At 44.2% G+C, this 14,055-nt stretch overlaps 1 pseudogene; it reads right to left on the bottom strand.

Annotated features, from left to right (window-relative positions):
- Nucleotides 1–6,761: 6,761 nt before the first annotated feature.
- LOC118908207 (RNA demethylase ALKBH5-like) lies at nt 6,762–9,895 on the bottom strand (annotated as a pseudogene).
- Between the last annotated feature and the right edge of the window lie 4,160 nt (nt 9,896–14,055).

The following is a 14,055-nucleotide window of genomic DNA, read 5'->3' as shown; positions in this document are numbered from 1 at the left end:
ATTTGCTGGCACCTTGGTCTTGGACTTCCCAGGCTCCAGAATTGTGAGAAATAAATGTACTGTTTAAAAGTCACTCAGTCTGTGGAGTATATGCAACTGTGTAGGGTAAGGCTTGGTGTTAGGCAGATGGTGGTACTCCCGAGCACCCTCTCCTGTGAACTGGCCTTACCTGACCTTGTCCTTACCAGCTCCTCCTGCACTTGCACATTCTGCACCCTATTGGTGTTGGGCTGCAGGGGGCACTCCAGGCCTGCAGAGCTCCAGAGGACCCCAACCACCTGAATGGCTTCAGGGTGGAGGAAGCCCACACCAGAGGTTCTTCTAATGTGGCTGTTTAAAACTAGTGACACTCAGTCCCCACAGGGCTGCCTCACAGGGTATCCAGATTCTCCAGAATCAAAGCTCCCAGGTGTCTCTTATTAGAGAGCACCCAGACCATCCCGAGAAGGGCAGCCCCAGCCTCACATGGCAGCCCAGACTCCTCCAGCTCTGCCTTCAGGTGACAATGTAGGATAGGACTTAGAATTGGGCAGCTGCCAGGCACAGTGAGTAGCCTGCTCCTGTGGCTTCTCCCTGTGGCTGTCCTGTTCCAGGTCCCTGGCTCCCATGACCTGTAATACCTGCACACGTGCAGTCTCCACTCTCTAAACCCGACTTTGGCAGCTGGAATGTCAGGTGTTCTTCAGTGAAGGCTACCCCGACCTTCCCACTGGACCCTGCCTAGGCAAGGCAGTCCAGAATTCTCCAGCTCTACCTCCAGTGGGACTATGTGAATTTGTGTAGGCCAGTGCCTAGGATTAGGCAGACGCCATATACCCTGAATATCCTGCTCCTGTAACTCAAGCCACTCCCAATAGATACCCTCTCTCACATCCTAGATGGCTTGACCTGATAGACACTGCATGCGCAGTCTGTACCCTCCAGCAGGTACTGTGCAGTTGGGGCCCTCAAGGCTGCGGAGTTCCAGCTGGTTCCCAACCAGCTGCACAGCCTCCTGGGCAGAGGGATCCCATCCCCAAAAATCTTACTTAGGCTACAGCTATAAACAGTCACTCCCAATTTGGACTGGCTCTCTGCTGAGGTCCTGGGCTTGCCAGGTGTGTCTTACTGAAGAATACCCTGGCCAGTGTGCTGAGCCCCATCCTGGCAAGACAGTACAAGTCTTCTGGGAAGGACCAGGCCTGGCCTCATGCAGCCTGGACACTATGGGACTGGGATGAGCAACTTCTCCCAGAAAGCTCAAGGCGTATCTGTCGTGGTCAGCACCACATCACACAAGATCTGGGGAAACTGGCTCATCATGCCATACCTTGCAAGAGAGGTGGGCCTGTAGGGCCAGCCACAGATGCCAGTGAAGGCAGTTCTAAGAGGAAAGTATATAGCAATCCAGGCCTATTAAAAGAAGGAAGAACAATCCCAAATAAATATTCTAAAGTCACCATTATTGAAACTGAAAAAAGAAGAACATATGAGGCCCAAAGTCAGCACAAGGAGGGACATAATAAAGATCAGAGAAGAAATAAATAAAATTGAGAAGAATAAAACAATAGAAAAAATTAGTGAAACCAGGAGCTGGTTCTTTGAGAAAATAAACAAAAGAGATAAACCCTTAGCCAGACGTATTAAGAGAAAAAGGGAATCTACACACATAAACAGAATCAGAAGTGAGAAAGGAAAAATCATGACAGTCACCACAGAAATACAAGGGATTATGAGAGAATACTATGAAAATCTATACACTAACAAACTGGATAACCTAGAAGAAATGGAAAACTTTCTAGAAAAATGCAACTTTCCAAGACTGAACAAGGAAGAAACAGAAAATCTAAACAGACCAATAACCAGCAACGAAATTGAATCGGTAAGCAAAAAACTACCCAAGAATAAAACCCCCAGGCCAGATGGATTCACAACTGAATTTTATCAGACATTTAGAGAAGACATAATACCTGTTCTCCTTAAAGTTTTCCAAAAAATAGAAGAGGAGGGAATACTCCCAAACTCATTCAATGAAGCCAGCTTCACTCTAATACCCAAACCAGGCAAAGACACCATAAAAAAAGAAAACTACAGACCAATATCCCTGATGAACATTGATGCAAAAGTACTCAACAAAATATTAGCAAACCTAATTAAAAAATACATAAAAAAAGATCATCCATCATGATCAAGTGGGATTCATCCCAGGGATGTAACATTAGATGGTACAACATTAGAAACTTCATCAACATCATCCACCACATCAACAAAAAGAAGGACAAAAACCACATGATCACCTCCATAGATGCGGAAAAGCAGTCGACAAAATCCAACATCCATTCATGACAAAAACTCTCAACAAAATGGGTATAGAGGGCAAGTACCTCAACATAATAAAGGCCATATATGACAAACCCACAGCCAACATCATACTTAACAAGAACTGAAAGCTTTTCCTTTAAGTTTGGGAACAAGACAAAGATGCCCACTCTCCCCACTTTTATTCAACATAGTCCTGGAGGTCCACACCATAGCAACCAGACAACACAAAGAAATAAAAGGCATCCAGATTAGTAAGAAAGAAGTCAAACTGTCCCTGTTTGCAGATTACATGATATTTTACATAAAAAACCCTAAAGAATCCACTCCAAAAAACATAGACAAAAATCTCTTGGACATAAACATGAGCAACTTCTTCATGAACATATCTCCCTGGGCAAGGAAAACAAAAGCAAAAATGAACAAGTGGGACTATATCAAACTAAAAAGTTTCTGTACAGCAAAGGACACCATCAGCAGGACAAAAAATCATCCTACAGTATGGGAGAATATATTCATAAATGACATATCAGATAAGGGGTTGACATCCAAATTATATAAAGAGCTCACACACCTCAACAAACAAAAAGCAAATAAGCCAATTAAAAAATGGGCAGAGGAGCTGAACGGACACTTCTTCAAAGAAGAAATTAAGATAGCCAACAGGCACATGAAAAGATGCTCCACATTGCTAATCATCAGAGAAATGCAAATTAAAATCACAATGAGGTATCACCTCACATCAGTTAGGATGGCCAACATCTAAAAGACAAACAACAACAAATGTTGGCAAGGCCGTGGAGAAAGGAGAACCCTCCTACACTGCTGGTGGGAATGTAAATTAGTTCAACCATTGTGGAAAGCAGTACAGAGGTTCCTCAAAAAACTAAAAATAGAAATACCATTTGACCCAGGAATTCCACTCCTAGGAATTTACCTTAATAATGCAGGAGCCTAGTTTGAGAAAGACATATGCACTCCTATGTTTATTGCAGCACTATTTAAATAGCCAAGAAATGGAACCTAAGTGTCCATCAGTAGATGAATGGATATAGAAGATGTGGTACATATACACAATGGAATATTATTCAGTCATAAGAAGAAAACAAATTCTACCATTTGCAACACCATGGATGGAGCTAGAGGGTATTATGCTCAGTGAAATAAGCCAGGCAGAGAAAGACAAGTACCAAATGATTTCACTCATCTGTGGAGCATAAGAACAAAGCAAAAACTGAAGGAACAAAATAGCAGCAGACTCACAGAACCCAAGAATGGACTAACAGTTACTAAAGGTAAAGGGTGGGGGGAGTATGGGTGGGAAGGAAGGGATAAGGGGGAAAAAGGGGCATTACAATTAGCACACATAATGGAGGAGGGTGACATGGGGAAGGCAGAATAGCACAGAAAAGACAAGTAGTGATCCTATAGCATTTTACTACACTGATGGACAGTGACTGTAATGGGGTATGTGGTGGGGACTTGATGATGGGGGGAGTCTAGTAACCAAAATGTTGCTCATGTAATTGTATATTAATGGTACCAAAAGAAAAAAAATCCCTACAAGTTGAATTCCTGGGTCAAATGGTATTTGTATTTTGAGTTTTTCGAGGAACCTCTGTACTGCTTTTCACAATGGTTGAACTAGTTTACATTCCTACCAGCAGTGTAGGAGGGTTCCCCTTTCTCCACATCCTTGCCAACATTTGTTGTTTGTCTTTTGGATAGTGGCCATCCTAACTGGTGTGAGGTGATATCTCATTGTGGTTTAAATTTGGATTTCCCTGATAATTAGTGATGTGGAGAATCTTTTCATGTGCCTGTTGGCCATCTGAATTTCTTCTTTGGAGAATTGCCTGTTCAGATCCTCCGCTCATTTTTTAATGGGGTTATTTGCTTTTTGGGTGTTAAGGCATGTGAGTTCTTTATATATTTTGGATGTTAACCTCTTGTCGGATATGTTACTTACAAATATATTCTCCCATACTATATGATGCCTTTTTATTCTGCTGATAGTGTCCTTTGCTGTACAGAAACTTTTTAGCATGATGCAGTCCCATTTATTCATTTTTGATTTTGTTTCCCTTGCCTGAGGAGATGCATTCAGGAAAAAGTTGCTGATGTTTACATTCAAGAGATTGTTGCCTATGTTTTCTTCTAAGAGTTTTATGGTTTCATGACTTACGTTCAGGTCTTTGATCCATTTTGAGTTTACTTTTGTGTATGGGGTTAGACTATAATCCAGTTTCATTCACTTACATGTAGCTGTCCAGTTTTGCCAACACCAGCTGTTGAAGAGGCTGTCATTTCCTCATTGTATATCCATGGCTCCTTTATTGTACATTAATTGACCATATATGCTTGGGTTAATATCTGGACTCTCTATTCTGTTCCACTGGTCTATGGTTCTGTTCTTGTGCCTAGACATCCATTTTTATTTAAGTCACGTGTGCTATTAAAGAAAGTTGTTTCCATTTTCTTGTTTTGCATTTGTTATAAACAACACTGAGATGAAATAATAATCTAAAATGGAAATGACATCAAAGTGTGTGGCCATTTTAAGAACTTAATATATTGCTGCTCTACTATCTAGAGTGGGGTAGAACTCTTCTGGCTGTTTCATTGATGCTACTGGAAAGTAGGGAACTGCTTAAGTGCTCAGTAGGGGAACAATCAAGTTGTTTGTGTTACATATCCACTGGATGGAATATTGTACACCCTTTAAAATAAATTTGAAGACAGTGTTACATCAAGGAAATGCTTGTGTTAGAATACCTAAAGCCTTTTGAGGCCTGATAAGGAAAACAGGGCAAAAAGAGTTCAAGTTATATGTAAGGGATAACCAGAGATAGAGGAGTGAAGAATTTAAGAGCTTATAACTACCTGCAACTCTCCTGCAGAGAATGTGAAAAGCTGGAGGAAATGAATGATTTCCCAGCTTACTATGAATTATCAACATTAAGCCAGGACCAGAAGAGGAAAATACAAGTCCAATTTCTTCAGAAGAGCCTGGAAAGGTAATTAGAGTTCCAGGACCAGAGGGTCCAAAGGTGAGATTCACCTAGTCTTCAGAGTAGGGCTTCCCAGTGTGCACGAGCCATCTGAGGAGCCTTATTACAATATAGATGTGGTGCAGCAGGCCTGGCTGGGTCCCAGGAATCTGCTTTTGTAATTAGCTTCCAGGTGATGCTGAAGCTGATAGTTCATGGGCTACACTTGAAGTAGTGAGGCTTTAAAGGACATAATTCCAGTTATTTAAACTTTGTTAATACAGATGGTGCCTAACTTATGAAGGTTCAACTTATAATTTTTTGACTTTATGATGGTGCAAAAGTGAGATGCATTTAGTAGAAACCATAGTTCAAATTTGGAATGTTGATCTTTTCCCATGTTAGCAACATGTGGTGTGATATTTTTGTGACGCTGGGCAGTGGCTGTGGGCCACAGCTCTCAGTCAGTCACATGATTATGAGGGTAAAGAACCAATACACTTAAAACCATTCTGTACCCATACAACCATTCTGTTCTTCACTTTCAGTATAGTTTTTAATAAATTACATGAACTATTCAACACTTTATTTATGAAGCAGGCTTTGCATTAGATGATTTTTCCCAACTGCAAACTAGTGTTAAGTTCCAGGGGTCACACATTTTATCTGTTAGAAGAGCTGTGTCTGAACTGTCCCCAAACCATCCCAATAGAATGGGGCCTGAGGCCCTGGGGAAGCCATTGGAGGGGTCTGAGTAGGGGAGTGACAATATTTGATTTATAGCTTTACAGTTTCACTTTAGCTGATCTTCTGCCTATAGACTGTAGGGGTGCAAGGGTGGAAGCAAGGAAACTAGTTAGGAGGCCACTTAGTGATCCAGGTTCTAAGGGAAATGCTGATGGTGTGGACTAGTGTGGAAGCAGAGGGAAGAATTGGCTGATGGAGAAGATAAATGACTCTCATCCCTTCCTTACTCCAAAACCCACCACTGGGTTCCTGAGTGAGCAACTGAGAAGACAAGAAACGCACTATGTACATGAGGAAAGCCAGGGGGTAAGCAGGTTTGAGGTTCTATTTTGGACATGGCCATATCGGTACATGATCCAAGTGAATATATGAATCTGTGCCAGCCCAGAGATAAGACTGCGGATGCCTTCCTCACATGTAGGAAAGGGCACTATTAGCTAGAGAGAGTGCATGGAATGAAACAGAGCCCAGGAGAGAGCTTTGATGCCTCTCATATTTGGAAGTTAGAAAGAGGTGAAGCTGGGCAGTACAAGTGGAGAGTAGAGATGATCTTTGAGACAAGGAGAGGCGAGCATCTCCAGACAAGGGAGAGAGGAAAAGTGAAGAGTTTGTAAGGACACAGACCCGGCTCACACTGGTAATCTCAATTGCTGATGATGTGGCAAGCATTTCCCTAATTATAAGAGTCCAAAGAAGCAGGTATTTACCCTCAAGGGGCCCCCTCACAAGTGAAGAACTGAGTTAGAAATTTAAAATCTTCCCTCAAATAAAAGACCAGATAATTTCACTGATGAATTCTATCAAATATTTTAAAAATAATACCAATCTTTTACAAACTCTTTCAGAAATATAGAAGAAACCCTCTACTCATTCTATTTTTTTATATTAGATTTGGTTTTTATTGTAGAGCACACATATCAGGGCAAAGTGCTGCACACAACTAGAAATCATTTTTGGGAAAAAAGCTGTAAAAAATATAAACCTGCAACTGCTTTAGTTAGGCAGTCCCAAATTAAATCCACACTGGCAAAGAAGTTCTGGCCCCTGAGAGAGCTTCTTGATGGTGGCTGCCTGACTTCTGCAGACTCAGGTCTAGGCTTCCATAAGACAAGGCCCCTTGCGGTGGAAGCAGCCTGGGGGCTGGGAGGGCCTCTGCAGCAGGCCTGGGTCTTGGCCCTGGCCTGCAAGGAGATAATACTAATGAATCTAGATCAGCAAAACTTAGCAGCCTTGGAGCATCTGAGTAGGTGGAAACTACCAGAGACCTAACTTTTTTCCCCCCTTTTATTATTCCTTAAAAACCCCTTCCCCAGCTCCCATGCCCCAGAGGTAGAGAAGGCACCAACCCAATCTGTAGGCCTGAGCTCTGGCCTTGGATGCCCGCTGCAGGCAGAGGGGGCAGGCACCTTCCTACAGGGATGAGTGGGGAGAAGGCCCAAGCTAGCCCATGTAGGAGAAAAGAAAGGGAAAGGAAAAAGCTAGGAGGTCAAAGGAAAAAATAAAAACTCAAAAACCAAACAGAAACCCTACCACGCACAATTTTTCACACCCCAAACGCTAGACATGGAAGGACACCTGTCCCACTAGTTAGAAACAGTTCCTAAAACTGCCCCAACATGACCAGTCTAATTGTTCCATACAATCACAGGCACATGCTTGAAAGGGACAACCCATCAAAGAGGCGTGCTCTTGGCAAGAGACGTCAGGAGCGCTGCAGCCAGCCTCCTGGCAGCCTGGGCCAGCGGAAGCCCAGGGGCAGCCAACAGCTTTGGGGTGGCAGGCCCTGGCACTGTTTAAGCCTCTGCCCTGTCATCCTGAACAACTCTGCTGCGGGAGGAAGAGGGTGTTGGCGTGAGCTTCCAGGGCCTGGAGAGCAGGTGAGAGGTGGCATGGCAGACCCCCTGCGAGCCAGCCAAGCGCAGGAGACCTTAACCCTCAACCCAGCGCAGACATCAGTGGGAGGGGGTGACAGGAGAGTGACTTCACTGACAATGCTGAGAAGATTTACACTTAGAGCAAACGGAGAATTTTCTTAGTCAAAACATTTTGATGCTTTTAAATAAACCCAGTCTGACACAGCCCCACTTGAAGATGGCTGCCCCACCACCACTTCTACTGGCCACTCCAGTGTGAGCTGAGCTTCTGTTCCCTACAGATGCCACAGCTTTTCCACCTAGAAGGAAAACCAAGAACATGAGAACCAGGTACTAGCCAGTTCTGTTCTTCAGCTAATAGGCAACAAACCAAGGAAAAAATATAAGAAGCAAAAAAAAAAAAAGGAAAACCCCCAAACGAACAAAAGATACAGAAACACTTGAAAAGAAGCAAAAGGAAGGGGCGGCTACGTGAGGATTGACCAGTTTCCAGCTGGGTGCGGCAGGCCTCAGAGCCTGCGCATCTTTGCCTTTCGGCCCGGTTGCCCGCCGCCTCTGAGCAGCCCTCCCCGAGCAGAAGACTTTCGCCAGTGGCTCTCAGAGCTGAAGCTCTCCGCCGCCGGCAGTGAGCAGTCAATAGCTCACTGCCAACACGTATGAAAGCCCTGAGCGCCGGTTCTCCCCTGTGCATCTCCAGGAGCCGAGGCCTACGGGCATCAGGGGCTGCCTTGCGGTGGGACCGCTTGGGTTTCAGAGCGAGAGCCCTGTTGTTTCCTGAGGGACGGTCTGAAGCGTAGCTGGGTGGTAACACAGAGCTGCTCAGGGCCTTTGTTTTCAGCCGGGGCGCATCCAAGCTCGTCTTCCGGAGGAGATAACCGCCCTGTTCTCCTGGATGCCCTGAGGCCGTATGCAGTGAGTGATTTCAGCAGCAGCACATCCACTGCGCACAGTGACGCCATCCCCGCGCACCGGCAGGGAAAGCCCAGGTTCCGACACCCGGAGAGGCTTGAACTGGAACTTGCCGCCGAAGCTGAGGGCGGAGTCACTAAGGAAGGACATGGACACGAGGGGGCGCTCGAAGATGAGGATCGGGTCCTCGTGAGACACGATGCAGACCCCGGGCTTGTAGTCGTTGATGTCGGCGCTGGTGACGAAGCCCTCGGGGATGACGCTGTGCTTCGCCAGCTTCTGGATCACCAGCCGGTGCACCCACTCGGGAATCCCGTCCACATCGCCTGGAGGATACAAGCGCTCCTGGCTGGGCCCGCGCTTCTGCAACTGGGCGCCGTAGGCGTATCCTTCGCCGAAGAAGTACTTGTTGCGCAGAGGGGCCCGGTGCGCCGTATGCTCATTGTACGGGCCCTTTTCAGCGCGGGACACCACCTAGTCTGTGCGGGCCTCGATCTTGGCGCCCTCGTCCTGGCTGAAGAGACGCATCTGGCGGATGCCGCTGTTCACCTTACGTGCCTCCTCCTCCTTCTGTAGCTGCTGCTCCTCGTAGTCGCTACGCTCAGAGTCCGGGTCTTCCTTTTACTTGCGCTTGGCCCCAGACGCCGGGTAAGGCTCAGCCGCTGCCTCCCGACCGCCCTGCCTTATCGTTGTCCCGGAACATCATGGATTTGAGCTTCTCACGCAGATCCATGTAACCGCTGGCAGACGCCATAGCCCCCGCGACGCTGCTCTAGGGTCCTCCGGGCCGGGCGGGGCGGCCGGGCATGGCTCTCGGGGGACGCGTCCCATGGCCGCCGCGGGTAAGGGGGTCGGTCCTCAGCGCCAGGCCGCATACGAGGCCAGAGAAGCTGGCGGGGAGCGTTGAGGGGCCGGGCGCTGGGTCGAGTACCAGGGGCGGCGGGCTGTGCAGCAGAAGCGGCAACTGGCTTTCTCTTCCTCCACTTTCTCCACGTCCCCGGGGGCAGGGACGCCGGCAGTGCCTCATGCCGCGGAGGGCCTCTGTGGAAGATGGGCCTGACTGCCAACCAGACCCCCAAAGACATTACCAGCCAGAGACATCACAAGAAAGCTATGGAAAATATCTCTAGTAAACATGGGTGCAAAAATATTTAAAATATTGGCAAACCACATCCAACATAGAAAGGATTATATACCATGACTGAGTAGGGTTTATCCCACAATGCAATGTCAGACCAACATCTTGAAAATCAAATGTTATATACCATCCTAACTAATTAAAGGACACAAGCCATGTGATCATCTCAATAGATGCAGGAAAAACATTTGATGAAGTCTAATACCCATTCATGACAAAAACCCTCAACAAACTCAGAATTGAATGAAAATTCATCAACTTGGAAAAGGTCATTGATGCAAAACCCATTGCTTAACATATTTAATGGTGAAGGACTGAAGGTTTTCATCCCCAAGATTGAGAAAAAGGCAAGGATGTGTCACTTCTGCACAACAATGTACTGGAGGTTCTAGCCACTGCAGTAAGGCAGAACAAAATGAAGGCATCTAGATCGGAAAGGGAAAGAAAAACTGACACACACATACACACACATGAAATACAAAAATAATAAAAACTAGTAAATGAGTTTAGCAAGGTCACAGGATACAAGATCAATATACAAAAAAATCAGTGGTACTTCTGTATACTAGCACCAAAAAAAAAACCTCTGAAAATAAAATTAAGCAATTCCATCCAGAAGAGCATAAAAAATAAAAATACTTAGGAACATTTTTTTAAAAGTGTAAGACTTTGTCTCTCCAGAGGGTGTCAGCCCCAGGCAAGTTCACTCTGGATTTGGTGAGACCAGATAATGTACAGTGGAACATTGTGGGCAAAAAGGTTTATACCAAGCTTTATTTTCATGGTGGCAGATCAAGTACTAGAATCATGTCTGCATCCAGCAAGTCTGCAATCCGTCTCCATCTCTGGCCTCTGGTGGGGAGCACTGGGCAGAGTTTTTTATACAGCAACGCAGTCAATCGCTCACTGCCAACACGTATGAAAGCCTACACCTGCGAGTACTGCACGTGCACAGTGGGGAAGTAGGTTAGGGTCAGGTGAGGATCCTGGCCGTGGGACTTGTATACTGAAAATGACAAAATATTGCTGAAAGAAATCAAGGAAGAGCTGAACAAATGACAAACATTCTATGTTCATGGATTGGAAGACTTTACATTGTCAGGATGGCAATTTTCTTCACACTGATCTACAAATTGGACACAGCAGCCATTAAAACACTAGAATGTTTTTCTGTAGAAACTGACAAGCTGATCATAAATGTTATATGGGAATGCAAAATATCTAAAATAGTCAAAAGAATTTTGAAAAACAACAAAGGTGATAGACATATCATCTAATTTTAAGACTTACTTTTAAGCTGGAGAAATCAATGCCATATGATCAGTGTGGTACTGGCTCATGGCCAGATATATAAGATCAATGGAACATAATTGAGAGTCTAAAAATAAACCCTTACACATTTATGGTCAACTAATTTCAACAAAGGTAGCAAAGCAATTTACTGGAAGAAGAGAGTCTTTACAACAAATGTACTGAGACAAATGGATATCCATGCACAAAATGATTTTTAAATATTACTAAAATAGATCAATACATCTATATATGAGCTCAAACTAAAACTGGAATAATTTCTTTAGGACATTGAGTTAGGCAAAAAGTTCTTAAAATATGACACCAAAAATATGATCTGTAAAGGAAATAATTGATAAACCAAACTTCATTAAAATTAAAAACTTCTATAATTCAAGACACCATTATGAAAGTGAAAAGACAAGCTACAGACTGCTTGCAAATCATATATCTCTTAAAGGATTTATATCCAGAATGTGTAAAGAATTCTTACAACTCATTAATTAATAAGACAATGTGACCTGGTTGAAAAATGGGCAAGATTTTGAATAGATATTTCACTAAATACATACAAATGGCTAAAAAAGCACATGAAAAGATGCTCAAAATCTTTAGAGAAATGCAAATTAAAACCACATTGAGATGCCATTAGAATGGCTATAATCAAAGAGACAATTCCAAGAGTTGGAAAGAATGTGGAGAAACTTGAACCCTCATACATTGCTGGTGGGAATGTAAAATGGCACAGACACTTTGGAAAAGCTTGTCAGTTTCTTAAAAGGTTAAACATACCAGGCACGCTTTCTTGCCAGGGTGACATCCAAACTGACACTCTAAGGACTATTTCAGGGAGGCTGAGAGGGAAGAAGCATCTGATCACAGTAGCCTTCTCTGTCATCCTGTGGAATTTGGTTTTTATCCTGAACTACAAACCTAGAAAAAGATGATTGATTGGGGAACTGAGCTCCGTTAAAGAGAAAAACATCTGTGTACCACTAGAGATGAAATAGGGAAGTTAAGTCGGAGATAATTGCTATGAGAACTGTGTGATTCCGTTGTCAGTTTTTTGGTTGTGAAATGTTACATTACTGTGATCAGCAGTGAAAACCAGTAGTGCTCGCCTCTGGGTGAAGAGGAATAGGCTCTGCTGCTAGTTGTGAGGGCAGAAGAGTCCAAAGAACAGTAATGAAAGGAAACAAAGTTAGACTAGCCTTTGAGTCTAGTTAAAGCTCACCGGCCCACTCCTGACTCATGGGCTGTTCAGTTCTGAGTAAAAGGGTATATAGGCTACGTGGAAAGGGCCGTTCTTCCTTCACAGGCATTTGACCTTTCTCCCAAGGCCCAGCACCTGCAGATAATCTGGTTTCATTTCAGCACAAAGGTGCCTGCTTCTATAATCCGAAGTTTCTTCTCTTTCCCTCACTACCCAGGGGGCTGCTTCCAGCGTCTAAGACACGGTTCCTCTCAGGCGAACTGGACTGAGTGTGGAGACCTGGTCTCAGTAATTCCTGACACTACTACTTAGTTGATGAATCAGGTCAGTTATCCAGCCCCTCCAAGGCAGTTTTTTTTATGGTAAAATAAGCTATGCTACCTACTCAGGAGGAATTCCTGAGAGGACCAAGTGAGAATCCATAGTTAATGTGTGAAACGTGCTGGCGTGGTGTATGTAGGAGTGATGTACCCTTCTTAAAACTTACAAATAAAGCTGCCATCCGAGTAGTCATTACCCAATGGATAAGACTGACCATAAGCTGACTTTTGGAAAAGCGTGAAGTGAAGTGCCTCCTAACATGCACAACCACAGAAAGCAGGGTGTAATCTCAGGCAGGCAGATCTGGAATGTGGCTATATTTGGAGAAGTGGAAACTACACGCAGGAGTCCAGTCCTCACACTCTGATGAGCATACAGACCACCACAGAAACCTGTCCGCACCAGAGTGCCTGAGCTGCTCCCCAGCCCTAGGGAACCAGTTTCAGGAGAGGACCCACAAATGAATCTGTGCTTAAGGATTTTCCAGTGACTTTTATGTGCACCAAAGTGAAGTACCTCTGGCCTGAAGTATAAAAAAGGAGCTGAACGTTTGGTTCCAGTCATAGGTGAGCCACATGCCAGGGGAATTTCTGGTTATACAGCAGTGAGTGAAGAAAAGGGGAAATCCAAAACGTGTTCTCTGAACACCAGCAAATATGCAACATGCTAATTAAGTGTTCTGCATAGCTTTTCCCAGAACCCACTTTTTTTTTTTAATGTATAAAAAGTTAAAGTTTTAATTGTTTGTTACTTACATATTTTAGGAATGTCTGTAACAAAAAATGATTTTTTGAGATTTATCAGTGTCTCAGAAAGTTATATTATATGCACATTCCAGTCATATGAATGTTAGTATTCCAAATATAATCTGGCATAACCCTTCAACATTCTAATTTCAAGATTATATTAACTTAAAAACATTTTTTTATTAAGGTATGATTGACATACACTTATGAAAGTTTCACCTGAAAAAACAATGTGGTTACTATATTTACCCATATTATCAAGTCCCCACCCATACCCCAATGCAGTCACTGTTCATCAGTGCAGCAAGTTGCCAGAGATCCACTATGTGCCTTCTCTGTGATACACTGTTCTCCCCGTGACCCCCCACACCAGGTGTACTAAACATAATACCCCTCAATCCCCTTCTCCCTTCTTCCCCACCTGCCCTCCCACAACCCTCCCCTTTGGTAACCACTAGTTCATTCTTGGAGTCTCTGAGTCTGCTGCTATTTTGTTTCTTCAGTTTTGCTTCGTTGTTATACTCCACAA

Source organism: Manis pentadactyla, chromosome 1 (assembly GCF_030020395.1).
Source record: "Manis pentadactyla isolate mManPen7 chromosome 1, mManPen7.hap1, whole genome shotgun sequence".
Lineage (NCBI taxonomy): Eukaryota > Metazoa > Chordata > Mammalia > Pholidota > Manidae > Manis > Manis pentadactyla.
Note: the sequence above shows the minus strand (reverse complement) of the source record. Positions and strands in the feature narration are given on the sequence as shown.